This window comes from Dendrobates tinctorius, unplaced genomic scaffold, assembly GCF_039654945.1.
Source record: "Dendrobates tinctorius isolate UK_male_01 unplaced genomic scaffold, ASM3965494v1 ptg000182l, whole genome shotgun sequence".
In the NCBI taxonomy this organism is placed as follows: Eukaryota; Metazoa; Chordata; class Amphibia; order Anura; family Dendrobatidae; genus Dendrobates; species Dendrobates tinctorius.
The window spans coordinates 2,385,579-2,411,595 of record NW_027361849.1 but is presented as its reverse complement, the minus strand read 5'-3'; the positions used below and the strand labels follow the sequence as shown (position 1 = coordinate 2,411,595).

Below are 26,017 nucleotides of genomic sequence, written 5' to 3'. Positions count from 1 at the left end.
CACTGTTGTACCCTCGGACTGCAGGGCAGCTTGAACTTGTTTGGATGTTAGTCGAGGTTCTTTATCCAACATCCGCACAATCTTGCGTTGAAATCTCTTGTCAATTTTTCTTTTCCAATTTAAACAAAATGATACTCGCGCTATGAATCAATGGAGAATAAAAAATAGGAAGGAATCCGTGCTATTCCGAAACTAGTTGGAATTTTGGCTCAAGCAGCATTCTTGTTATCAGACATCATGTGATTGCGCGCCTCTCGTGATCTGGATTATCATCGCAGGTCCTGCCAGATTCACACCACGCTGACCGCGGGTGTCTACAATCTATAATGCGGCTGGTATGCTGACCGCCGTTAGACTGTGTTTACTTTGGTGTGCGATCATTTGTGCTCTTTTCCCTGCTCTCACGCCATTCACGCGGGATCTATCACCATCGGAGAATTATCGGACATTTGCCAGCACCTGGAGCCTGTTACCGGCCAGAACAGAGCTCGGTGTTTTATTTGTTTTTTTTCTACTGATTGAGAGACTTCCTAAACGATTAGCAAGTATATGCTGCTGGCTTCTACCGCTCAAAAGCAAAAGTCCGCTCACAGCGGTGAATCTACTGTTTAAACGTCTGTTCACATTAGTGAAGCACCGGGCGTTTCCCACGGCACTCCTATTCAGAGGTAATAGTCACAGTGGGGTATGTGCAAGGTACATATATAGCACTTTATGGTTCCCCCAGTGTGTTTGTTTCTGTTTTTATTTATGCCTGTATAGTTATATGGTAGGTGTTTTTAATTAACTATTAGAACGCAATACCGACCATGCTCTTAGTCACTAGAGTCTAACCCGGACACTTTCACACTTTTTTTTTTTTTATGACTTTGCATTTTCAGATTTAAAACTTATGCTTTGTTTTGTCTTTTTGTAGTTTGATCCACCAATACTCAGTACCCTCTAACATGTAATGCTTATGAGTTTATTGCCTTGATCCTACAGGTAAATATATATATATTATTCTCCATTGATTCATAGCGCGAGTATCATTTTGTTTAAATTGTTTATTTTCACCCCTGGTGGTGTGGGGGTTCCTTACTCGCTGCTGAATCAACCCTGCACACTAGCGCCATTGGTATATTGTATATATCATTTTTCTTTTCCGTCCACAACTAGGGAGGTTAGCCACAGTGCCATGGGCTTTACACTTCTTGATGACACTGCGCACGGTAGACACAGGAACATTCAGGTCTTTGGAGATGGACTTGTAGCCTTGAGATTGCTCATGCTTCCTCACAATTTGGTTTCTCAAGTCCTCAGACAGTTCTTTGGTAGAGTTGAGCGAAACGGGTCGAAAAATTTCAAAAGTCGCCGACTTTTGGCAAAGTCGGGTTTCATGAAACGAAACCCGACCCTAGGATGAGGTCGGCCACGAGGTCGGCGACTTACGCGCCAAAGTCGCGTTTCAAAAGTTTGTTTTGCGCTCTTTTTCAGCCAATCAGGATCCACGGACACTGTGGGCAACGTGATGACATAGGCACGGGTCACCACCATCTTTCAGAAGGGCATGCAAGTGATTGGCTTGCTTTGGTGGGCGTCACAGGGGGTATAAAAGGGCGTGCACGCCGACCGCCATCTTACTTCTGCCGATCTTAGCATAGGGAGAGGTTGCTGCTGATTCTGTAAGGAGAGCGTTAGGCAGGGAAGAAGAAAAAAAAACTGCTTCTGCTGCTAGCGATTTTGCCTGTACAACACACCAGTCACTGTGTGTGCAGTGCAAGGGGAGGCTATATAGTGGTGTATCAGTGGTGTTGGTTGTTGGGCTGCCTTCTAAGGCTTCCTGACAGCTGCATTGCTGTTTACCCACTGCTCTGCAAACTGCTTTTTTAAAAGCAATCCCAATTTTTTTTTTTTGTCCTGCTGAGGTACTGAGCGTGCATTTTTTCACACCATACAGCGGTGTACGCTCCTCACACAGTACCGTGTAACGGCTGTTATCACAGCCACAGTGAAGCTATCTGTGTGTCACTCTGTGAGAATAAGTCGAGGACATGTTCCGTTCTTACAGACCTGCACTCTAGGGAGATTCCTATTCTGCCCAATTCTACATACACCTTGTAGTTTGTGATACACTAGCCAATTTCTGCCTGTGACATAGCGCTCTGATATTCAGTGGGCCTCACACAATCCAAAAGTGTCCACCAGTGTCCACCAGTGTGTGCAGAAATTCAAAATCTCCGTTATCCTCTAGTGACATTTTTCACACCTGTGCCATCGAGCCTGTGACATAGCGCTCTGATATTCAGTGGGCCTCACACAATCCAAAAGTGTCCACTAGTGTGTGCAGAAATTCAAAATCTCCGTTATCCTCTAGTGACATTTTTCACACCTGTGCCATCGAGCCTGTGACATAGCGCTCTGATATCAGTGGGCCTCACACAATCCAAAAGTGTCCAGTGTCCACAAGTGTGTGCAGAAATTCAAAATCTCCCTTATCCTGTAGTCACTTTTTTCACACCTGTGCCATTGAGCCTGTGACATAGCGCTCTGATATTCAGTGGGCCTCACACAATCCAAAAGTGTCCAGTGTCCACTAGTGTCTGCAGAAATTCAAAATCTCCCTTATCCTGTAGTCACTTTTTTCACACTTGTGCCATCGAGCCTGTGACATAGCGCTCTGATATTCAGTGGGCCTCACACAATCCAAAAGTGTCCAGTGTCCACTAGTGTGTGCAGAAATTCAAAATCTCCCCTGTCCTATAGACACCTTGTACCTTGTTTTACATTACTATATAGTTTGTTGGATTTTGTCTACATTTCTACCAAAAATGAGGAAGGCTGGTGGAAGAGGCCGTGGAATTGGGCGGGGGTTGGCAGCTGGTAATGATGGTGTTGGTGGTGGATCTGATGGTAGTGGCAAAAGCAAAATAGGACCGAATGCAGGAGGTGTTGAGCCTGCGTCATCGTCTGGCTCCACAAAGCCTCGAAGGCTTAGTTTTCTAGGAGCTGGCAAACCGCTTTTAAAGCCAGAGCATCAGGAAAAAGTTTTGTCTTACATTGCTGACTCAGCCTCCAGCTCTATCGCCTCCTCTTCTGAAGTTGTAAAAAGTAAAAGCACTGAGTCGTCATTGGAGGCTCATGTTCATGAACCACACCTTTCCTTGTGTCCTTCACCCCAACCAAGATTGAAGGATGACGCAGGCCATACTACTTATTACTCCATGGAGCTGTTTTCACATACCATGCCTGGATTATCAAGTGAAATGGTGAATTACCCAGGCCAAGATGAATCTGACATGGAGTGCACTGATGCACAGCCGCTGATAGATGATTCTGCTGGTACATTCACTCAGAGCACTACATTGTCCTCGCAGTGTACAGAGCCAGATTCTGACCCTGATGAGACTCAGGTGCCCCTTCCCGCACACTATACCACCATACACGGTGACACAGAGGAAGGTGCACATGACATAGAAGAGGAGGTGATGGATGACCCAGTTGTTGACCCAGATTGGCATCCATTGGGGGAAGAAGGTGCTGCTTCCAATAGCTCAGATGAGGAGGAGGAGCATCCGCAGCAGGCATCGACATCGCAACAGCTGTTATCTGGCAGGCCCGGAGCACTCCAAAGACAGGTTCCAAACATCAAAAGAGTTGCTGGACAGCTTGTCCAGAGGGTCAAAAGATCACAGCGTGCTAGGCCGCAAAATGTCTGCCAAAGTAGGAAGAGTGCAGTGTGGCACTTTTTTGAACAAAATCCTCATGATCAGGCCAAGGTTATCTGTAAGAAGTGTGCAAAGACCTTTAGCCGAGGGAAAAATCTGAAAAATTTGAATACCAGTTGCATGCTTAGACATTTAACCACCATGCACTTGCAAGCGTGGACACAACACCAAACCTCAAGTGCCACATGTGCAACTGATCACAACGAAGGTAGTCAGCAACGCTACATTGTTTCCCCCACTGTAAGCCCACCGGTTAGCACAGCAGCAAATGTTGAGGTGTCGTTGCAAGGCCACAGCAGTCAGGGAATCCCACTGTTATATCAACGAAAGACTGATTCTAGGCCATCAGAAAGAACACCAACTCCATCACCATCATCAACCCTCTCTCAGTCCGCCCTGTCCACCGCTACTTCCACCATATGCAGCTCTCAAGTCCAGCTCACCCTCCCAGACACTATGAGTAGGTCAAGAAAGTACTCAGTCTCTCATCCGCATACACTGGGTTTGAACGCCCACATTGCCAAACTAATCTCGTTAGAGATGATGCCCTATCGGTTGGTGGAAAGCACAGCTTTCCGCGAACTCATGGCCTATGCAGTACCACGCTATGACCTACCCAGTCGCCACTTCTCTCGCAAAGCCATCCCAGCCCTCCACCATCATGTGAAAGACCGCATTGTCCATGCACTCAAGCAGTCAGTGAGTGGAAAGGTGCACCTCACAACTGATGCATGGTCCAGTCGGCATGACCAGGGCCGTTACGTGTCCATCACTGCGCACTGGGTTAATGTGGTGGATGCAGGGTCCACAGGGGACAGCGGTGGTGGGACAGTGCTGCCTAGCCCACGGTATAGGAAACAGTTGGCTGTAGGTGTTCGACCCTCCTCCTCCTCCTCCTCCAGAAGCGAAAGCTCGTCCACAGAGCGCAGTCGTACGAGCACTCCATCTGCAGCTGCCACTGTTGCACACGAGGTGTCCCCCTATCGAGCAGCTAGTGGAAAGCGTCAGCAGGCTGTGTTGCAGATGATGTGTTTGGGCGACAGACACACCGCCGAGGTGCTGGCCGAGTACTTGAAGCGACAAACTGAGTCATGGCTGGGCAGTGTACATCTTGAGGCTGGCAAGGTAGTTAGTGATAACGGCCGTAATTTTGTGGCAGCCATAGCCCTTTCAAAACTCAGCCACATACCTTGCTTGGCTCACACCTTGAACCTGGTGGTGCAGTGCTTCCTCAAAAATTATCCGGAGTTAACAGCCCTGCTCCAGAAGGTGCGAAGACTGTGCGCGCACATCCGCCGGTCGCCTGTACACTCCGTTCGTATGCAGAAGCTGCAGCGATTGCTCCACCTTCCCAACCACCGCCTCATTATCGACATTGCGACAAGGTGGAACTCCACCCTGCACATGGTGGAGCGGCTGTGCGAGCAGAGGCAGGCCATAATGCATTTGTGGGAGGATACACGGCCAGGCACTTTGAGAGCAGACATGGAGTTGACAGGTGTGCAGTGGTCGAAGCTGAAAGACCTCTGTAAAGTCCTTCAGTGTTTTGAGGAATGCACACGGCTGGTAAGCGCAGACGACGCCATCCTAAGCATGAGCATCCCACTTATGCGTCTGCTCATGCAAACTTTGACGCACCTTAAGGAGCAGGCGTCTGCAGCCAATGTTGATGAGGAGGAAGAGGAGGAGGGAATCCTTGATGACATTCAGCCATTGTCTGCTCAGGGACCTCTCCTGGACGAGGTGGAGGAAGAAGAGGAGGAGGAGGAGGATGATGATGGGGATGATTACTTAGGGGAGGAGGATGCATCTCGTGGGGCAAGTGAAAATGTTGGCGTGGCAAGGTCTGGTACAGGGTTTGTGCGTGACTGGAGGGATGTGGATTTGCCAGAAAGTGCTCCTCCACCCAGCACTCGCAGTGCATCATTGACACCGGGAACATTGGCCCACATGTCAGATTATGCCTTGCAGATCCTAAAAAGGGACCCCCGCATTGCCAAAATGATGAACGATGACGACTACTGGTTGGCCAGCATCCTGGATCCACGCTATAAAGGCAAATTACAAAACATCATGCCACAGGAGAACCTTGACCTAATATTGGCTAATAAACAAGCAACTCTGGTAAATCGGTTGCTTGAGGCATTCCCAGCACACAGCAGCGGTGATGGTTCTCACACGAGCCGTACGGGCCGGGGGCAGCTTGGCAGAGGTGTTCGTGGTGCACACAGCAGAAGTGGCGTTGGAGACAGGGGTTTCATGACAATGTTGTGGACTGATTTTTCAAATACCGCTCACACAACTGGTAATACTGCATCGATGGAAAGTGACAGGAGACAGCAGTTGTCAACTATGGTTACAAACTACTTTTCCTCCCAGATCGATGTTCTCCCACACAGGTCATTCCCCTTTGACTATTGGGCCGCTAAACTGGACACCTGGCCTGAATTGGCCCAATATGCCTTACAGGAGCTCGCTTGCCCAGCTGCAAGTGTGCTATCGGAGAGTCTTCAGTGCAGCTGGATCAATCCTGACAGAAAAAAGGACCCGTCTGTCAACCCAAAATGTGGATGATCTAACCTTCATTAAAATGAACCACGCATGGGTTTCCAAGGATTTTGTCCCACCTTCCCCTGATGACACATAGGGTGACAGAAAAATGGCTTGCTTTGGTCCACCTCTTCCTGGGACTTCACCTATTTCGCCTTTTGCATCAGCTGAATGTCCAACATCAACATATGCCACTTTTTAAAACTCCCTAACTGTGCTGCCCCCCCATGGCCGGGGTCACCACCTACCGCACGACACCGTGCGAGTGCCGTTGCCCTGGACAGGTGGGTAGGCCGACTCTTGGGCGCGGGCACTGGCACAGGGTCCCTCATAGTGCAATCAAGTGTCTCTGACGGTGGTGGTGCACACCCGCCGTCAGACACACCGCCGTACTATGAGGGGCCCAGTGCCAGTACCGACGCCCATGAGTGGGCCCCCCTTGCTTGGGCAGGGCCCCAGCATTTGCAATCTTTACCTCTCCCTGCTCCTCCGCTGTGTAGTCTGGGCCGTCAAATCCATACTGTGCCTGACACCGTCTGAGCCTGCCTCCTGATGTATAGACATATACAGTGGGGCAAAAAAGTATTTAGTCAGTCAGCAATAGTGCAAGTTCCACCACTTAAAAAGATGAGAGGCGTCTGTAATTTACATCATAGGTAGACCTCAACTATGGGAGACAAACTGAGAAAAAAAATCCAGAAAATCACATTGTCTGTTTTTTTTTCATTTTATATGCATATTATGGTGGAAAATAAGTATTTGGTCAGAAACAAGCAATCAAGATTTCTGGCTCTCACAGACCTGTAACTTCTTCTTTAAGAGTCTCCTCTTTCCTCCACTCATTACCTGTAGTAATGGCACCTGTTTAAACGTGTTATCAGTATAAAAAGACACCTGTGCACACCCTCAAACAGTCTGACTCCAAACTCCACTATGGTGAAGACCAAAGAGCTGTCAAAGGACACCAGAAACAAAATTGTAGCCCTGCACCAGGCTGGGAAGACTGAATCTGCAATAGCCAACCAGCTTGGAGTGAAGAAATCAACTGTGGGAGCAATAATTAGAAAATGGAAGACATACAAGACCACTGATAATCTCCCTCGATCTGGTGCTCCACGCAAAATCCCACCCCGTGGGGTCAGAATGATCACAAGAACGGTGAGCAAAAATCCCAGAACCACGCGGGGGGACCTAGTGAATGAACTGCAGAGAGCTGGGACCAATGTAACAAGGCCTACCATAAGTAACACACTACGCCACCATGGACTCAGATCCTGCAGTGCCAGACGTGTCCCACTGCTTAAGCCTGTACATGTCCGGGCCCGTCTGAAGTTTGCTAGAGAGCATTTGGATGATCCAGAGGAGTTTTGGGAGAATGTCCTATGGTCTGATGAAACCAAACTGGAACTGTTTGGTAGAAACACAACTTGTCGTGTTTGGAGGAAAAAGAATACTGAGTTGCATCCATCAAACACCATACCTACTGTAAAGCATGGTGGTGGAAACATCATGCTTTGGGGCTGTTTCTCTGCAAAGGGGCCAGGACGACTGATCCGGGTACATGAAAGAATGAATGGGGCCATGTATCGTGAGATTTTGAGTGAAAACCTCCTTCCATCAGCAAGGGCATTGAAGATGAAACGTGGCTGGGTCTTTCAACATGACAATGATCCAAAGCACACTGCCAGGGCAACGAAGGAGTGGCTTCGTAAGAAGCATTTCAAGGTCCTGGAGTGGCCTAGCCAGTCTCCAGATCTCAACCCTATAGAAAACCTTTGGAGGGAGTTGAAAGTCCGTGTTGCCAAGCGAAAAGCCAAAAACATCACTGCTCTAGAGGAGATCTGCATGGAGGAATGGGCCAACATACCAACAACAGTGTGTGGCAACCTTGTGAAGACTTACAGAAAACGTTTGACCTCTGTCATTGCCAACAAAGGATATATCACAAAGTATTGAGATGAAATTTTGTTTCTGACCAAATACTTATTTTCCACCATAATATGCAAATAAAATGAAAAAAAAAACAGACAATGTGATTTTCTGGATTTTTTTTTCTCAGTTTGTCTCCCATAGTTGAGGTCTACCTATGATGTAAATTACAGACGCCTCTCATCTTTTTAAGTGGTGGAACTTGCACTATTGCTGACTGACTAAATACTTTTTTGCCCCACTGTATTTTGAATGTGTACGCTATCCATACATGTTATCCGGGGATACGGTACCCTTTCTCACCTTTGTGCAATCACATGTAACCCATACTGGGCCTAACGCCGTCTGAGCCTGCCTCCTGATGTATAGACATATATTTTGAATGTGTACGCTATCCATACATGTTATCCAGGGATATGGTATCCTTTCTCACCTTTGTGCAATCACGTGTAACCCATACTGGGCCTAACACCGTCTGAGCCTACCTCCTGATGTATAGACATATATTTTGAATGTGTACGCTATCCATACATGTTATCCAGGGATACGGTACCCTTTCTCACCTTTGTGCAATCACGTGTAACCCATACTGGGCCTAACACCGGCTGAGCCTGCCTCCTGATGTAGACATATTTTGAATGTGTACGCTATCCATACATGTTATCCGGGGATACGGTACCCTTTCTCACCTTTGTGCAATCACTTGCAATCCATACTGGGCCTAACACCGTCTGAGCCTGCCTCCTGATGTACAGACATATATTTTGAATGTGTACGCTATCCATACATGTTATCCAGGGATACGGTACCCTTTCTCACCTTTGTGCAATCACGTGTAACCCATACTGGGCCTAACACCGTCTGAGCCTGCCTCCTGATGTATAGACATATATTTTGAATGTGTACGCTATCCATACATGTTATCCGGGGATACGGTACCCTTTCTCACCTTTGTGCAATCACGTGCAATCCATACTGGGCCTAACACCGTCTGAGCCTGCCTCCTGATGTATAGACATATATTTTGAATGTGTACGCTATCCATACATGTTATCTGGGGATACGGTACCCTTTCTCACCTTTGTGCAATCACGTGCAATCCATACTGGGCCTGACACCGTCTGAGCCTGCCTCCTGATGTATAGACATATATTTTGAATGTGTACGCTATCCATACATGTTATCCGGGGATACGGTACCCTTTCTCACCTTTGTGCAATCACGTGCAATCCATACTGGGCCTGACACCGTCTGAGCCTGCCTCCTGATGTATAGACATATATTTTGAATGTGTACGCTATCCATACATGTTATCCGGGGATACGGTACCCTTTCTCACCTTTGTGCAATCATGTGTAATCCATACTGGGCGTGAGAACGGCTGGCGAGCTGTTAAGCAAGCTACAGCACCTGTGGTTTGCACACGTAAGTTTTTCATTTTTTCAGGAATGACGGTTAGGCCTAATTCCGGAACTGCGGTTGACCTGCACTTACTGGGAAATCATTGTTCGCGGGTAATAATTGTAATCAGTGATCCCCATCACTAATGTTGTTCAGCGGGTTATCTGCACCTGTAAGCGACAAACGCTGGCCTTTTCAGTGTAGCGCACATGCAGCCACGGACATGTAAGGGCATGACACACCAGTTATTGGCCAATCTCATGTGCCAGAGCCTCACGTGTCCCTCTAGTAAGCCGGACTCGGACCGCGGGGCATGACGGAGTCTCGTTCGTTAACGGAATTAAGCTTGCAATGTGTGCATCTGTTCTGTAGCTGGCATGGTTGAGGTTTCCCAGGTGGAGTCGAATTTAACCGTAGGCTCCACTCCTGGTGGTGCCCTTCTGGACATTCCTTTAAGGTTCAGCTTTGCAACCATACTGCCCACGTAAAACAAACACTTTGCCTTCATGAACGCTGTTTGGAGGGTCATGACTCGTGGGAATAACGCCGCCCAGTCAGTTAACCTGCTAGAGAGATCCTTCGTTGCTCCCAAGCATGACATCACACTCCCTAGGAGGAAGGTAATGCCACTGTGGCGACCGTACTCCTGGGGGCGACACAAGTGCACTGATGCCCAGCCACTGCTCGATGAATCTGCTGGGACATTGACCCAGACCACTACATTCCCCTCGCACGCTACACGGCCTGAATCTGACCCTGATGAAACTCAGGTTACCCTTCCCATATACAGTTCCATCTTACACGGTGACAAAGAGGAAGCTGCAGATGAAAGTACAGGTTCGGCCCACCCGCCATCAGACACACCACCGTACCATCAGGGGCCCTGTGCCAGTGCCGTCGCCAAAGAGTGGGCCCCCCTGCTTGCTCAGGATCACAGCACTTGCAAGGTTGAAATACTGTGCAGTGAGATGGAAGATGGGGACGACGAGGAGTCCAGACTAGTACAGGGATTCCCTAGCGAGGAGACTTATTTCATTGTTTTCAATGTTGGGACAGCAATTTTTGGGGAGCACTATACTCTGGAGAATGATAGATGGGGCCCACCATACACTGGAACATTCCAAAGGTGGACATCAGACACTGGAGCAGCATTTAAAGGGCCCATTATACACTAGAGCATTAGAAATGGGGCCCATTATGTATGGAGCATTATTTGGGCCCATAAGACAGTGGAGCTTCATCCATGGGGCCCATCATATACTGTAGCATTATGTGGAGCTCATCATATACTCTATGGAACATTATATGGGACCAATGATTCTGTATGGAGAAATAGATGGGCCTCGTCATGAGATGTAAAAAGTGAAGTATTTTTCATTGTACTATACCGCTATTTCTCTGCCGTATCGGAGCATGATGAGTTGTGGTATGTGTTAAAGGGGCGCTCTTTCGCCCAGGGCACATGAAAACCTGGAGACAGCCCTCCCCCCCCCACAACTTTAGCCAAATAACCCCCATTTTTCAGTGCGTAACTAGTATTAAGAAGTTAATTAAGGTTGACAAGCTTAAGTAAGAATTGATGCTTTTGGCATTCAAATGGGCACTGTAGGTGTGTTTCCTGTCCTCCTCTCACTGCCGACTTTTATTCCCCATTGACTTACATTGGGTTTCGTGACGACCCCGACTTTTCCCTATAATCGGCCGATCTTGCTCGACCCGACTTTTGGAAAAGTCGGGTTTCACGAAACGAAACTCGACCCTAAAAAACCAAAAGTCGCTCAACTCTATTCTTTGGTCTTCTTTCTTTTCTCCATGCTCAATGTGGTACACACAAGGACACAGGACAGAGGTTGAGTCAACTTTAATCCATGTCACCTGGCTGCAAGTGTGATTTAGTTATTGCCAACACCTGTTAGGTGCCACAGGTAAGTTACAGGGGCTGATAATCACACAAATTAGAGAAGCATCACGTGATTTTTCCAACAGTGCCAATACTTTTGTCCACCCTCTTTTTTATGTTTGGTGTGGAATTATATCCAATTTGGCTTTAGGACAATTCTTTTTTCATTTAAGACAAATTAAATGAAGATAATAATACCAAAGAATTTGTGTTTGCAATCATTTTCAGGAAGAAACTGAGTATTATCTGACAGAATTGCAGGGGTGTCAATACTTTTGGCCACAACTGTATGCAGATATGGGGTTCCAGAAGTTGTTGAAAGTGACCAAGGTCCGGCCTTTTCTTCTCATGTGTACCAAGATCTGACAATGCTTGGATCCACTGTAGCAGTCCATACTCCGTACCACCCACAATCCAGTGGGGAAGTTGAGAGGCTGAACGGCACACTGAAGGGACAAGTGACCAAAATGATGCAGGAGACTACGGCTCCATGGCCAGAGCTCCTACCCATTGTACTATACCACATCCGTACTACCCCTATTGTAAAACATGGCCTGTCCCCATATGAGATATAGTTTGGTGCTAGGCCCCCAGTTGCAAATTTCCAGCCTCAGCAGTTATCAGAAGAAACTGACCGTGCTGTTCAATGTGTTAGTTCCATAGACTCACCTTATCTTCCTGTCTAGAGTGCTCATTGCTATAACAAGCCAGCTGTACTACTTTCTACACTCTTGCATATAACAGGATTTTGGCTTTCCATGGGCATATCATACAGGCAAATCCATTATAAGTAAAGATTTTTTTTGCCTAAACAGTGAATTGGATATTTCTTTATATGAGACTATTACATAGAACCTCACCTTAAAAGTGAGCTGGATGACTCACCATCACAGTCCTCACAAAAGGAATTGACACATCCTTTACTACACTACCGCCTTACCTAATTATCTTAAGCAGTCGGACTGACGAAGGCCAGATTGTTGGCCAAAACGTTTTTGCAGACTGCCTAAATAAAATTCTTCTCCAATTTCATGAATACTAGAAGTTGAGTGCCAAGTTATTTTCATTAATAGCAAATAAAGGGACATAATGTTTTGGTTTTCCGCATTTTCCATATTATTATTGGTAGAAGTTAAAAGTTAAAGTTAGAAGATATTCAATGACTCAGAGATCAATACGATAAAGACAGTGATCGTACTAAGGACAGTTGGTGGTCAGACACCTTCTCCTTTCTCAATCCAGCCAATTGGTTTAAGGGAATTGGGGGCTGGATAGCTGTGATCTTACAGAGCTTGTTACACATTGCTGCCTGTATCCTTGTTGTATATGTGATACTAAAACTTGTTCTTTGGTGTATTCCTGTATGTATTAGGAAATTCTGCACTAAGACAGCTAATGATGATACCAAAGGTGTCGTTGCCCCTGCTCTTCTCTGCACCGATCTCAAAAGGCTACTTGATGAAGATGTTGAAGCCAAGCACATGGCTACCTACAAAAGATCTTCACCATCGTTATCAAAAATTGTTATTCGTGAATTGCAGTATACGGGGGGGACGGGTGTGCCGCGACAGCCATGACTGGTAACACGGCATCAGTCATGTGAAGACCAGTACCCCTCAAGCTGTTAGCTTGGGATAGCACATCTGATGCTGCATATGTGTTAAAAAAAATTATCTAGGGGGGATTGTGAAGGGTTAAAACTAAAATCAAAGCTGAAGGTTTCATTTCTCCATTCTCTGAAGGTTTAGTTTCTCCATTTTTGTTGCTTTAAGATAAATGTAATGTCACGTGTGACTGATACACCGCCTCCAGCAGGGCGAATTTCTATAACCCCCATGACCCTGGATACACCGCCTCCAGCAGGGCGAATTTAAACAGAGTTAAGGGAAACACAGTTACAATGGAGGGCCCTGCAATCAGGAACGGTGACGTGGAGACCTCCTGCACTCCCCTGAGTCAGTGTCCCTACACTCCTGACGATCCCTAGGCAGGTTCCACACCTAGCGACGAGCTGGATACCTCAAATCCCTAGCTCGCCCTGCACCTACCCTTTCTAGTGAATTGGACGGTACAGAAACTAATCCCACCACTGCACTAATACACACACAAGGAAAGTAAAAAACAGGGAAAAACACCACTTAGCTTTGCTCTGTTGCTATTGCTCCTAGCAACAGAGTACGACACTAAAGTTCAGCTTCACCCCTGAAGCCCGACACCTGAATTCAGCTTCCGCCTGAAGCAATTTCACCAGAGCTCCCCTGAGCTGCAAGGAACTCCTCTCTGTCATTACCTCCCTTCACCAACAGATGGAGTCCAGATAGAGGACTCACTACTCCTCTGTCAGCACAGCCAGCTCCATAACCCTCACCAGAAGCCAGAGGCAAACCCGAAAATGAGCTCACAACAGTACCCCCCCCCTTGAGGGGTCACCGAACCCTCATCCACGCCACCGGGCCGATCAGGATGGGCCCAATGAAAAGCACGAACCAATCTAATCGGCATGAATATCAGAGGCAGAGACCCAAGAATTGTCCTCCTGGCCATAACCCTTCCACTTTACCAAATTCTGGATTCTCGTCTAGCCAGACGAGATTAAAGTATTTTCTCTACATCATATTCCACATTACCTTCAACCAATACAGGGTCAGGAGGTGCAGCCATAGGAACTACTGGCTCAACATACAGTGGGGCAAAAAAGTATTTAGTCATTCAGCCATAGTGCAAGTTCCACCACTTAAAAAGATGAGAGGCATCTGTAATTTACATCATAGGTAGACCTCAACTATGGGAGACAAACTGAGAAAAAAAAATCCAGAAAATCACATTGTCTGTTTTTTTTTCATTTTATTTGCATATTATGGTGGAAAATAAGTATTTGGTCAGAAACAAAATTTCATCTCAATACTTTGTGATATATCCTTTGTTGGCAATGACAGAGGTCAAACGTTTTCTGTAAGTCTTCACAAGGTTGCCACACACTGTTGTTGGTATGTTGACCCATTCCTCCATGCAGATCTCCTCTAGAGCAGTGATGTTTTTGGCTTTTCGCTTGGCAACACGGACTTTCAACTCCCTCCAAAGGTTTTCTATAGGGTTGAGATCTGGAGACTGGCTAGGCCACTCCAGGACCTTGAAATGCTTCTTACGAAGCCACTCCTTCGTTGCCCTGGCGGTGTGCTTTGGATCATTGTCATGTTGAAAGACCCAGCCACGTTTCATCTTCAATGCCCTTGCTGATGGAAGGAGGTTTGCACTCAAAATCTCACGATACATGGCCCCATTCATTCTTTCATGTACCCGGATCAGTCGTCCTGGCCCCTTTGCAGAGAAACAGCCCCAAAGCATGATGTTTCCACCACCATGCTTTACAGTAGGTATGGTGTTTGATGGATGCAAATCAGTATTCTTTTTCCTCCAAACACGACAAGTTGTGTTTCTACCAAACAGTTCCAGTTGGGTTTCATCAGACCATAGGATATTCTCCCAAAACTCCTCTGGATCATCCAAATGCTCTCTAGCAAACTTCAGACGGGCCCGGACATGTACAGGCTTAAGCAGTGGGACACGTCTGGCACTGCAGGATCTGAGTCCATGGTGGCGTAGTGTGTTACTTATGGTAGGCCTTGTTACATTGGTCCCAGCTCTCTGCAGTTCATTCACTAGGTCCCCCCGCGTGGTTCTGGGATTTTTGCTCACCGTTCTTGTGATCATTCTGACCCCATGGGGTGGGATTTTGCGTGGAGCACCAGATCGAGGGAGATTATCAGTGGTCTTGTATGTCTTCCATTTTCTAATTATTGCTCCCACAGTTGATTTCTTCACTCCAAGCTGGTTGGCTATTGCAGATTCAGTCTTCCCAGCCTGGTGCAGGGCTACAATTTTGTTTCTGGTGTCCTTTGACAGCATTTTGGTCTTCACCATAGTGGAGTTTGGAGTCAGACTGTTTGAGGGTGTGCACAGGTGTCTTTTTATACTGATAACAAGTTTAAACAGGTGCCATTACTACAGGTAATGAGTGGAGGAAAGAGGAGACTCTTAAAGAAGAAGTTACAGGTCTGTGAGAGCCAGAAATCTTGATTGCTTGTTTCTGACCAAATACTTATTTTCCACCATAATATGCAAATAAAATGAAAAAAAAAACAGACAATGTGATTTTCTGGATTTTTTTTTTCTCAGTTTGTCTCCCATAGTTGAGGTCTACCTATGATGTAAATTACAGACGCCTCTCATCTTTTTAAGTGGTGGAACTTGCACTATTGCTGACTGACTAAATACTTTTTTTCCCCACTGTATCTCTTCAACAGCGACTTATGAAACACGTCAATCGAAAAGAAACCGGATTAAGAATCTCCTAAATCTTGTAAGGTCCAATAAATCTTGGCTTGAACTTTGGAGAAGCCACCTTCATAGAGATATTCTTTGATGACAACCAAACCATATCACCCACTTTAAACCGGGGACCAATGGTCCTATGCCGGTTAGAAAACCGCTGGGCCTTTTCCTGGGAGAGAGACAACTTATCCACTACTTGGTCCCAAATCTGCTGCATTCTCTCTACCACAGTGTCAACACCTGGGCAGGCTGAAGATTCTACTTGCCCTGAAGAAAATCGAGGATGAAACCCAAAGTTACAGAAAAAGGGCGACATCAAGGTGGCAGAACTAGCTCTATTATTTAAAGCGAATTCGGCCAAGGGCAAAAATGAAACCCAATCATCCTGATCAGCAGATATAAAACATCTCAAATAGGACTCCAAGGTCTGGTTTGTTCTCTCTGTCTGCCCATTGGTCTGAGGGTGAAACGCAGAGGAGAAGGACAACTGAATTCCCAGCTTGGAACAAAAGGCTTTCCAGAATCTGGAAACAAACTGAACTCCTCTGTCAGATACAATGTTCTCAGGAATCCCATGCAACCGAACCACCTGTTCTAAAAACAAGGGCACCAATTCTGAGGAAGATGGCAACTTTGGGACTGGTGCAAGATGAACCATCTTAGAGAATCTATCACAAATCACCCAGATAACAGTCATTTTCTGAGAGACAGGAAGATCAGAAATAAAATCCATTGAAATATGGGTCCATGGGCCTCTTAGGCACCGGCAAGGGCATCAACAACCCACTAGATCCTGGATGACCAGACATCACTCTCTTCCTCCACTGGTCAGGAACATACAATTTTCCCATAGGACAACGCTCAGGTTTGTCCTCCTGGAATTCTTCCAGAGCACGTCTCAAATCGGGCGAGATGGCAGAAAGAAACTACCCCCTCACCTAGGATGGTAGTAGGCTTGGTCACAATAGGAGAATCAGGAAAGAAACTCCTAGAAAGGGCGTCTGCCTTAACATTCTTAGTGCCTGGAAGAAAGACCACAAAATCAAAACGCGTAAAAAACAAGGCCCACCTAGCCTGTCTAGGATTCAAGCGTTTGGCCGACTCCAGGTAAATCAAATTCTTGTGGTCAGTGAGGACCACAACTTGATGTCTAGCTCCCTCCAACCAATGTCTCCACTCCTGAAATACCCATTTCATGGCTAACAATTCCCGATTCCCCACATCATAGTTGCGTTCAGATGGGGAGAACTTTCGGGAAAAGAAGGCACAGGGATTCATTTTAGACGTCACCGGATCTTTTTGGGACAAAACAGCTCCTGCACCAATCTCTGAAGCGTCTACCTCCACCTGAAAAGGAAGTGAGACATCAGGTTGCCGCAAAACCGGAGCAGAAGTGAACCTTCCCTTCAGCTCCTGAAAGGCCGAAACAGCCTCCGGAGACCAATTCAGCACCCTTGTTAGTTAAATCAGTCAGTGGTTTAGCAATACCAGAAAAATTAGCTATAAATTTACGATAAAAATTAGCAAAATCCAAAAACTTCTGGAGAGCCTTCAAAGAAGTGGGTTGAACCCAATCATAAATGGCCTGTACCTTGGCCAGGTCCATTTCAATAGTTGACGGAGACAAAATAAATCCCAAAAATGAAATCCTCTGTACCCCAAAAAGGCATTTCGATCCCTTGACATACAGGGAATTCTCCCTCAAAATCCGGAACACAGTCCGAACATGTTCCACATAAGAGTCCCAATCCTTGGAAAAGATCAAAATATCATCCAGATAGATAATCAAAAATTTATCACCAACACCAGGTATTTAAAATGTCCCTCCGGAGTATTAAACGCCGTCTTCCATTCATCCCCGTGCTTGATGCAAATAAGATTATACGCCCCCTGAGGTCAAGCTTAGTAAACCAGCAAGCACCTTTAACTCTGGAGAATAAATCAGAAATCAGGGGTAACGGATACTGAAATTTAACCGTAATTTTGTTGAAGGAACGATAGTCAATACAAGGCCTTAATGAACCATCCTTCTTGGCCACAAAAAAAACCACCAGCACCTAAGGGTGACGAGGATGGTCTAATATGACCCTTCTCCAACGACTCCTTAATATAGGATCGCATAGCCTTGTGTTCGGGTACAGATAAATTGAAGAGCCGACCCTTGGGAAATTTACACCCCGGACTCAGCTCAATTGCACAGTCATAACTCCTATGAGGAGGCAAAGACGCAGACTTACTCTCACTAAATACATCATAAAAATCAGCCAAATAGTCAGGAACATCATGCAACTGGGGAGAGGTGGAGAAAACAGGAGCCTCACTAAGGGCACACCGACAACCCCAACTCACCACAGACACAGATTTCCAATCCAAAACCGGATTATGGATTTGCAACCAGGGAAACCCCAGAACAATGGTATCATGTAAATTATGCAACACCAAAAATCTGCAATTTTCTTGGTGGTCTGGGGCGACCCGCATTATCACCTGGGTCCAAAACTGAGGTTTATTCTTCGCCAAAGGAGTAGCATCAATACCCCCCCTCAAAGGAATAGGCGTCCGCAGAGGTGTCATAGGAAAACCACAACGTTTAGCAAAATCCAAGTCCATTAGATTCAAGGCCGCTCCTGAATCCACAAAAGCCTTCGCGGAAAATGTGGATAAGGAGCAGGTCAGAGTAATTGCCAAAAGAAACTTAGGTTGTACACCACCCACAGCAAATGTGTGTGCAAAACGTTTCTCGTGTTTAGGGCAGACAGAAATAACATGAGAGGCGTCTCCACAGAAAAAACACAGCTTATTACGCCTTCTAAACTCCTGACGTTGCGCCCTAGACAAAACCCCATCACATTGCATAGGTTCAGACACTTGTTCAAAAGGTGGCAGCGCCTCCCGTGTAGATTTACGTTCACGTAAACGCCAATCAACATGAATGGCTAATGACAAAGAATCGTCAAGACCAGAGGGAACAGGAAATCCCACCATAGTATCTTTTAAAGTCTCAGACAAACCCTTCCGAAAGAGAGCTGCCAATGCACTATCATTCCATGTAGTAAGGACCGCCCACTTTCGGAATTTCTGACAGTATAACTCTGCAGGATCCTGACCCTGGTTCAATGCCAATAGGGTTCTCTCAGCTTGATCAATAGCATTAGGTTCATCATATAACAACCCCAAGGCTTGAAAAAATGCATCCACATTAGTCAAAACAGGATCTTCAGGTGTCAAAGAAAACGCCCAATCCTGGGGATCGCCGCGCAGCAAGGAGATGACAATTTTAACCTGGTGTGCAGAGCTCCCCGATGAGTTAGGCTTCAAGGCAAGAAATAATTTACAATTATTCTTAAAATTCAAAAATTTAGACCGATCCCCATAAAACACATCAGGAGTGGGGATCTTTGGTTCAGCAGCATGTGAATGAGAAAGATAGGCGGAAATTCCCCGCACTTCAGCAGAGAGCTGCTCCACACGATCAGACAATTGCTTAACTAGGACTACTGGTATAGTCATTTTGACTACTTGCACTTTTTATTTCTCTTCTGTGACTACATTTTTCGGAATTCCGGCTTGAGACTCGGTGACTTTTCCTCAAATAGGATGTGAAAAAAGATTTTGTGACAATAAATAATTTTGGTGAAAAAATTGCGCTGTTTTTTCAAAATTTACCTTTAACTACTAAAGGTAGTCATTTTGACTACCTACTATATTTTGCTGTCCTTTTGTCACTAAATGTTGCTGTAAAGTTTTGTGCATAATTTTTTCACTGTATCTTATTTACCATGATGTTCATATAGATGTAGTTCAATTCAGATGTCAACTTTTGTCAAATGTTATGCTCGTGGAATATCAGGCACGAGCCAGCACTCTATTGCCAGTATTTGGTCAAATGACTGGGGAATACCGTTTTGCAAAGCGACAATGTCTAGGGACCGTTTTGTACAAATTATACATTATCTCAGATTTGATGAGAATCGATCGCAGAGACTGCAAACCGATAAGTTTGCTCTCTTTTCTATTGTGTGGGACAGGTTTATTGATAATTGCATTGCTTGTTACAAACCTGACCCATATATTACGGTTGATGAACAACTTTTCCCCAGCAAAACCAGGTGTCCTTTCACGCAGTATATGCCTTCCAAGCCAGATAAATATGGCCATAAATATTGGCTAGCTGTAGATAAGGATAGCAAATATCTTGCAAATGGCTTCCCTTATCTAGGTAAAGATGATTCACGCCGTGCTGATGACCCTTTAGCTGACCACGTAGTCATGAAATTATTGCAGCCGTTTTTGAAAAAAGGTCGAAATGTTACCACTGCTAATTATTTTACATCAGTAAAACTTGCTAAATAGCTAAAAGCAAGGGAACGACTATCGTGGGAAAGCAAAATAAGAAATAAAATCAATGAAAGAAAAATTGTACAGCACTAAAGCCTTTATAAAAGAAGATACCTTGATACACGGTAAGTGTAAAACTAAGCCAAACAAAAATGTGATAATTCTGAGTTCCGTCCATCCCGATGTTCTTGTTGCTTCTGAATCTGCTAAAAAAAACTCCAGAAAATGTTAAGTTTTAGGGTACATGCACACGCTGCGGAATCCGCTGCGGATTAATCCGCACGGATTTTGCAAACACCGCAGATAATCCGCAGGTCCAAAGACCTGTGGATTATCTGCGGTTTTGCCTGCGGTTTGGTCCTGCGGATTCACTATCTCCACAATGGTGGAGATAGGAACCCGCAGCGGTTTCCGCAGAAAGAATTGACATGCAATTCTTTCTGCGGATTCAAAACCGCAGCAAATCCGCGCGTTTTTTTCCGCAGCGTCGGCACAGCGTTTTTTTTTTTCCCATTCAAATGAATGGTACTGTACACCGCAGCTAAAACTGCTGCGTGTCCGCAGCGGCCAAAACCGCTGCGGAAACGCAGCGGAATCCGCAGCGTGTGCACACAGCCTTATAATGAAACAAAATATGGAGAAGATGTAGTAGATCAGATGGCACGCAAATACAGCACAAGAACATGTACTAGGAGATGGCCTGTTCACGCATTTGAAAATACCTTAGACTTAGCGGGTATAAATGCTTGGAGAGTATACAAGGAGATGACCCCCGAAAAAATGTCACGCAAGGCATTTTTGCAAAAGCTTGTTACAGAGTTGAGTGGTCCTTATGTTATATCTAGGGGAAAGGGTGGCATGTCCCAAGTTGCTACATCTTCAGATGTGATGCTTCAAAAAAAATGTTGCCTGATAAAAGAAAAATGCAAAAATAATAATAATAATACATTTTATTTTTATAGCGCCGACATATTCCGCAGCACTTTACATTTCAGAGGGGATTTGTACAGACAATAGACATTACAGCATAACAAGAATCACATAGATCATAACAGATACCAAGAGGAGTGAGGGCCCTGCTCGCAAGCTTACAGTCTATGAAGAAAGAGGGAGACACGAAAGGTGGGTGGTAACAGTTGCCCTGATTGTTTGGACCAGCCATAATGTTAAGTGTGTAACAGTACAGACACAGAGGGCTAATGGATGCATAAAGCATGTGGGAACATGATGCTGGGAACCTGGTTATGGTAAAACTTTTGGCTCTGCCACACAGGGATAGGTTAGGTTAATGTGTTGAGGCGATAGGCCAGTCTGAATAAATGCGTTTTCAGGACACGCTTAAAATTGTGGGGATTGGGGACTAATCGTATTGACCTGGGAAGTGCATTCCAAAGAATTGGCGCGGCACGTGTAAAGTCTTGGAGACGGGAGTGGGAGGTTCTGACTATTGAGGATACTAACCTCAGGTCATCAGCAGAACGGAGGGCGCGGGTAGGGTGGTATACTGAAACAAGGGAGGAGATGTAGGGTGGTGCTGAGCCATGGAGGGCTTTGTGGGTGAGGGTAATAAGTTTATACTGAATTCTGGAGTGGATGGGTAGCCAGTGTAATGACTGGCACAAGGTAGAGGCATCGGTGTAACGATTGGTGAGGAATATGATCCTGGCTGCAGCATTCAAGACAGATTGGAAAGGGGAGAGTTTTGTAAGAGGGAGACCGATTAGAAGAGAGTTACAATAGTCGAGACGAGAATGAATAAGAGAAACAGTAAGAGTTTTTGCAGAGTCAAAAGTAAGAAAAGGTCGAATTCTAGAAATGTTTTTGAGGTGCAGATGACAAGAGCGAGCCAGTGATCGAATGTGGGGGGCAAAGGAAAGCTCGGAATCAAGTATGACCCCAAGACAGCGGGCATGTTGCTGGGGAGTAATAGTGGAACCACAGACGGAAATGGCAATGTCGGGTATAGGTACATTAGTAGCTTATTATTAGTAAATAATAGATCTGTCGGCTATTGTATGACTTGCCGTAAGTCTTTGTGTGGGCAATGTACTGCCGTAAATGAGAGACCATGCCTGAAATGCGAATCAACAAATGTTTAGAAGGTCAATTATGCCGTACTTTTTAGGAGGAGAAGAAAAATGTAGAATTGGAGCTGAATCTCAATAAAACGTTAATATGAAGTACAACCGGTATCGACCCAACGGCCTTCTTCAGGTACTGAGGAGATGGAGCACTGACTGACCTAGTAGTCATTTTCTCTGCTTGTTGTTCTTGAGTTGTTGTTTATATGTGCGCACTTTAATAATAAATGATTGTAAAACGTCTATTATTATTGTTTTACTTAGCTTACTTTTGTTATTTCCTGTAGAAAAATATGAAAAACCAGAAAGAAAACATTCCAAAGCATTACTGTTGGATCTCACAATAATAATACATTAAAAAAATATATAATTATTAATAAATAACCACAAATGAAACTCTAAAAATAAACGAAAACAAGTCAGTAGTCAGAATGACTACATTCAGTAGTTATAGTCGGGGTCACGAGTCCAGTAGTCCTAGTGTTAATCTCCATCAAGGAGAAAAAGAAAGAAAAAAAAAAAAAAAAGAATCCTCCTACGGCCCTAGAGAAAAAGGGGAGAAAATATACATATAAAAAAGAAAAAAATTCTGACACTTTTTTTTACAATTCTCTCCTGCTTTTGAGTACCCTAGAATCTGCGGTATGGCTGGTTATTCTGTTATGAATGAGTCACCGAGGAGGAAAAAACAAAAAGCAAGCTAAGCCCAGAAAACCGGAGGTTGGTAACTAGCGGATTGCAGACCCCTGATCCTATCCACAACACCTAGCAGCAGCCGTGGAGCGTGCCTACGGTGGTCCTAGATGCCTCGTCACGGCCGGAGAACTAAATAAGCCTAAAGAAAGAAAGGGAAAATCTAAACTGCCCCAGAGCAGACCCCAAAGCAACAGACAGCCCCCAACATGTATTGTCGGTGAAACAAGTTGAAAACACAAACACAGATAGAAAGACAGGCTGAGCAAACGATGGGGCCCTCGCTAACTAGAAAGGACAGGAAAGAAAAGCTGCTGTCTGCAATCACGCAAAAAACCCTGCCAAAAAGAATGTCCAACACGTCTGATAGAAAAAGGCCCTGAAGTCGCTAGACTTCAAATCACTATATCGGCACTCAGGTATATTCTGAAGACAGAGTAAAAGAGATCAACTGATCAGAGACAAAATGGGGATTCAGCCCAGTCCCAGCCAGGGCTGGCTGAACACAAAAACTAAGTAAACCAGACTAAAACTCATATGAACAATAGCAGAGAAAACTTAGCTTTAGGAAGGCAGGAACCAAACTGGAAACCAGAAGCCACAGTCAGGAAAAATCACCAGCAAGAAACTAGGGAGTCGGCTGCCTTAAATCCAATCAGAAACTCCTGATGTCCAATCGCAGTCCTCTTCCTCAGGTGGCAGGTCTCTGCCATTTAGATCAGCTTCATTACCTCCCTTCACCAACAGAGGGAGTCCAGATAGAGAACTCACTACTTCTCTGTCAGCACAGCCAGCTCCATAACCCTCACCAGAAGCCAGAGGCAAACCCGAAAATGAGCTCACAACATATCCCCCTCTGGGAAGCCCAAAATTCAACGCGGTACTCAGTGAAAGGAGGAGGGCGTCTCAGACTATCCCTCTGGACACCTCTGGATATGGATATATATTCCTGAGTTACGTATCCTACCCAATCTTCAATCACCTCACCACGCCCGATCCTAACAGTGATCAGGATTTCAGGATATTTTGACTATAAAGAGAGCCACAATCACTGGTCAATCCGGTGTGTCCGTCCCTTATGAGGTACAGTTCGAACACTGGCCCCCAACGGGACTGCACCTCTATATGCTTCCATCCAAGAATCACCCCACCATCGGGGACAAACCTCAGATCCTCGTTGCAGAAACAAGCACAGGAAAACCACACCAACGGTCAGTCTGAACAGTATAACTGACAACTTACCGTGGTTGTCATGGAGGATAATCAGTCCCAAATTTCCAGCACCTGTGTCCGGTCCGAGGGTCCTTTGTCTTGTTGTCCTCTGGGGGCAGAGGCGTCCCTATTTGGGGGCCCCACGTTGGGCACCAGCTGATAGGGAGAGGATTAAATTAACCCTTCACGGTTGATCCAGTGATTTCCAAATTATTCCACAGAGTGTTGCTAGCAACTCAAATGACCAAACGGAGACGTGTCTCTGTATGGGACGATCCAAGGAGATCGCTAAACCCATTTATTTTAGTCACTTCTTTTATAATATTTTGCTTAATTATGCAAAGTTCTCAACTACCAATAGCATCATTTCACTTTATAAGCCAATAATATTGCAAGAAAACCGGAAACTACATATATGTCCGTACCTAGATAGCGTAGAAAGTAGTATAATGGCATATTCTTCAGAGTAATACACCCCCGGGTCCCTTATCTTGCACCTGATGAGAACAGTCTGGTTTCATAACAGCCTGAACTTTTATCCCAATTGCAAAAATGTATCTTAAAGCAACAAAAATTGAGAAACAAAACCTTCAGAGAATGGAGAAATGAAACCTTCAGCTTTGATTTTAGTTTTAACCCTTCACACTGTAATAAAAGTAAAAAAATAAACAAACCGTATACTACCTGTCCGACGCAGTCCAATTACCGTATTTTCCGACGTATAAGACGACCCCCCAACTTTTCCAGCTAAAATAGAAAATTTTCTTAAAAGTCGGGGGTCTTCTTATATGCCCTGTGTCATCTTATATGCCGGGTGCGGGGGAGTGGTCCCGATGACAAAGGGAGGGCGTGCGTGGAGTTATCATCCCCTTTTACCTCATTGGTGGCAGCGGTGCTGTCTGCGGGTCTCTGTGCTGGGGATCGGCGGCTACTCCTTCTGCACTGTGGCGGCTCTGTGCTGGGAATCGGCGGCTCCTCTTTGTCCAGCGTGGGGGCGCTGTGCTGGGGGGCGGCTGTGGAGGCTCTGTCCAGCGTTGGGGCTTCTCCGGCACTTCTCCAAAGCCTGGAGGCCCAGGCAGCTCCATTGCTGCGATGTGGTGGCCTCCCTGAAAATGGCCGCAGGAGCCCGTGTATGCTCAGATCCAGAACTCGTCTCCCGAGATCTCGGGACGAGATCTGAATCTGAGCATGCGTGGGCTCCGACGGCCATTTTCCCGGAGGCCACCACATCACAGCAATGGAGCTGCCTGGACCTCTGGGCTTTGGGGAAATGCCGGAGAAGCCCCAACGCTGGACAGAGCCTCCACGCTGAACAAGAGGAGCCGCCGCCGACCCCAAGCACAGAGGCGCCACACTGGTGAAGGAGGAGCCGCCGCACCGCTGCCACCAATGAGGTAAAAGGGGGATGATAACACCATTTACACCCTCCCTTGTTCATCGGGACCACTCCCCCCATATGCACTCGTCGTATAAGACGACCCCCGACTTTTAAGCATTTTCAGGGGTTAAAAAGTCATCTTATACGCCGGAAAATACGGTAATAACAAGGGTCCCACGACGATCTCCCCTATAGAACAGTGACATCAGGTGATGTGACCGCTCTATAGGGCCTCCCAGTGATGAACTGACAGGAGACAATGCCGCCTGCCGTCCATCACTGAGGTTACCTGAGTTCAGGATCTCATTTATGACAATGCTGCGTGGGAATCAGGGCTAGGATTAGGGTTACAGGACTTCTTTCACGGCGGCGGAGGGATCCTCTGCCTGTCATTTCAGTGCTGGAGCCCCTGGAGAGCGGTCGCATCAGCTGATGCGGCTGTTCTCCACAGGAGATCATCGTGGGACCCTCGTTATTAATTGGACTACGGTGGAGA

General features: G+C 45.9%; 1 long non-coding RNA gene across 1 annotated transcript; it reads left to right on the top strand.

The window, feature by feature from the left end:
* The first annotated feature begins 261 nt into the window (after window positions 1-261).
* On the top strand, window positions 262-13,208 carry LOC141054990 (uncharacterized). The gene is made up of 2 exons (XR_012221454.1): window positions 262-668; window positions 12,860-13,208. It is a non-coding gene; the product is annotated as an uncharacterized lncRNA (long non-coding RNA).
* Window positions 13,209-26,017: the final 12,809 nt, after the last annotated feature.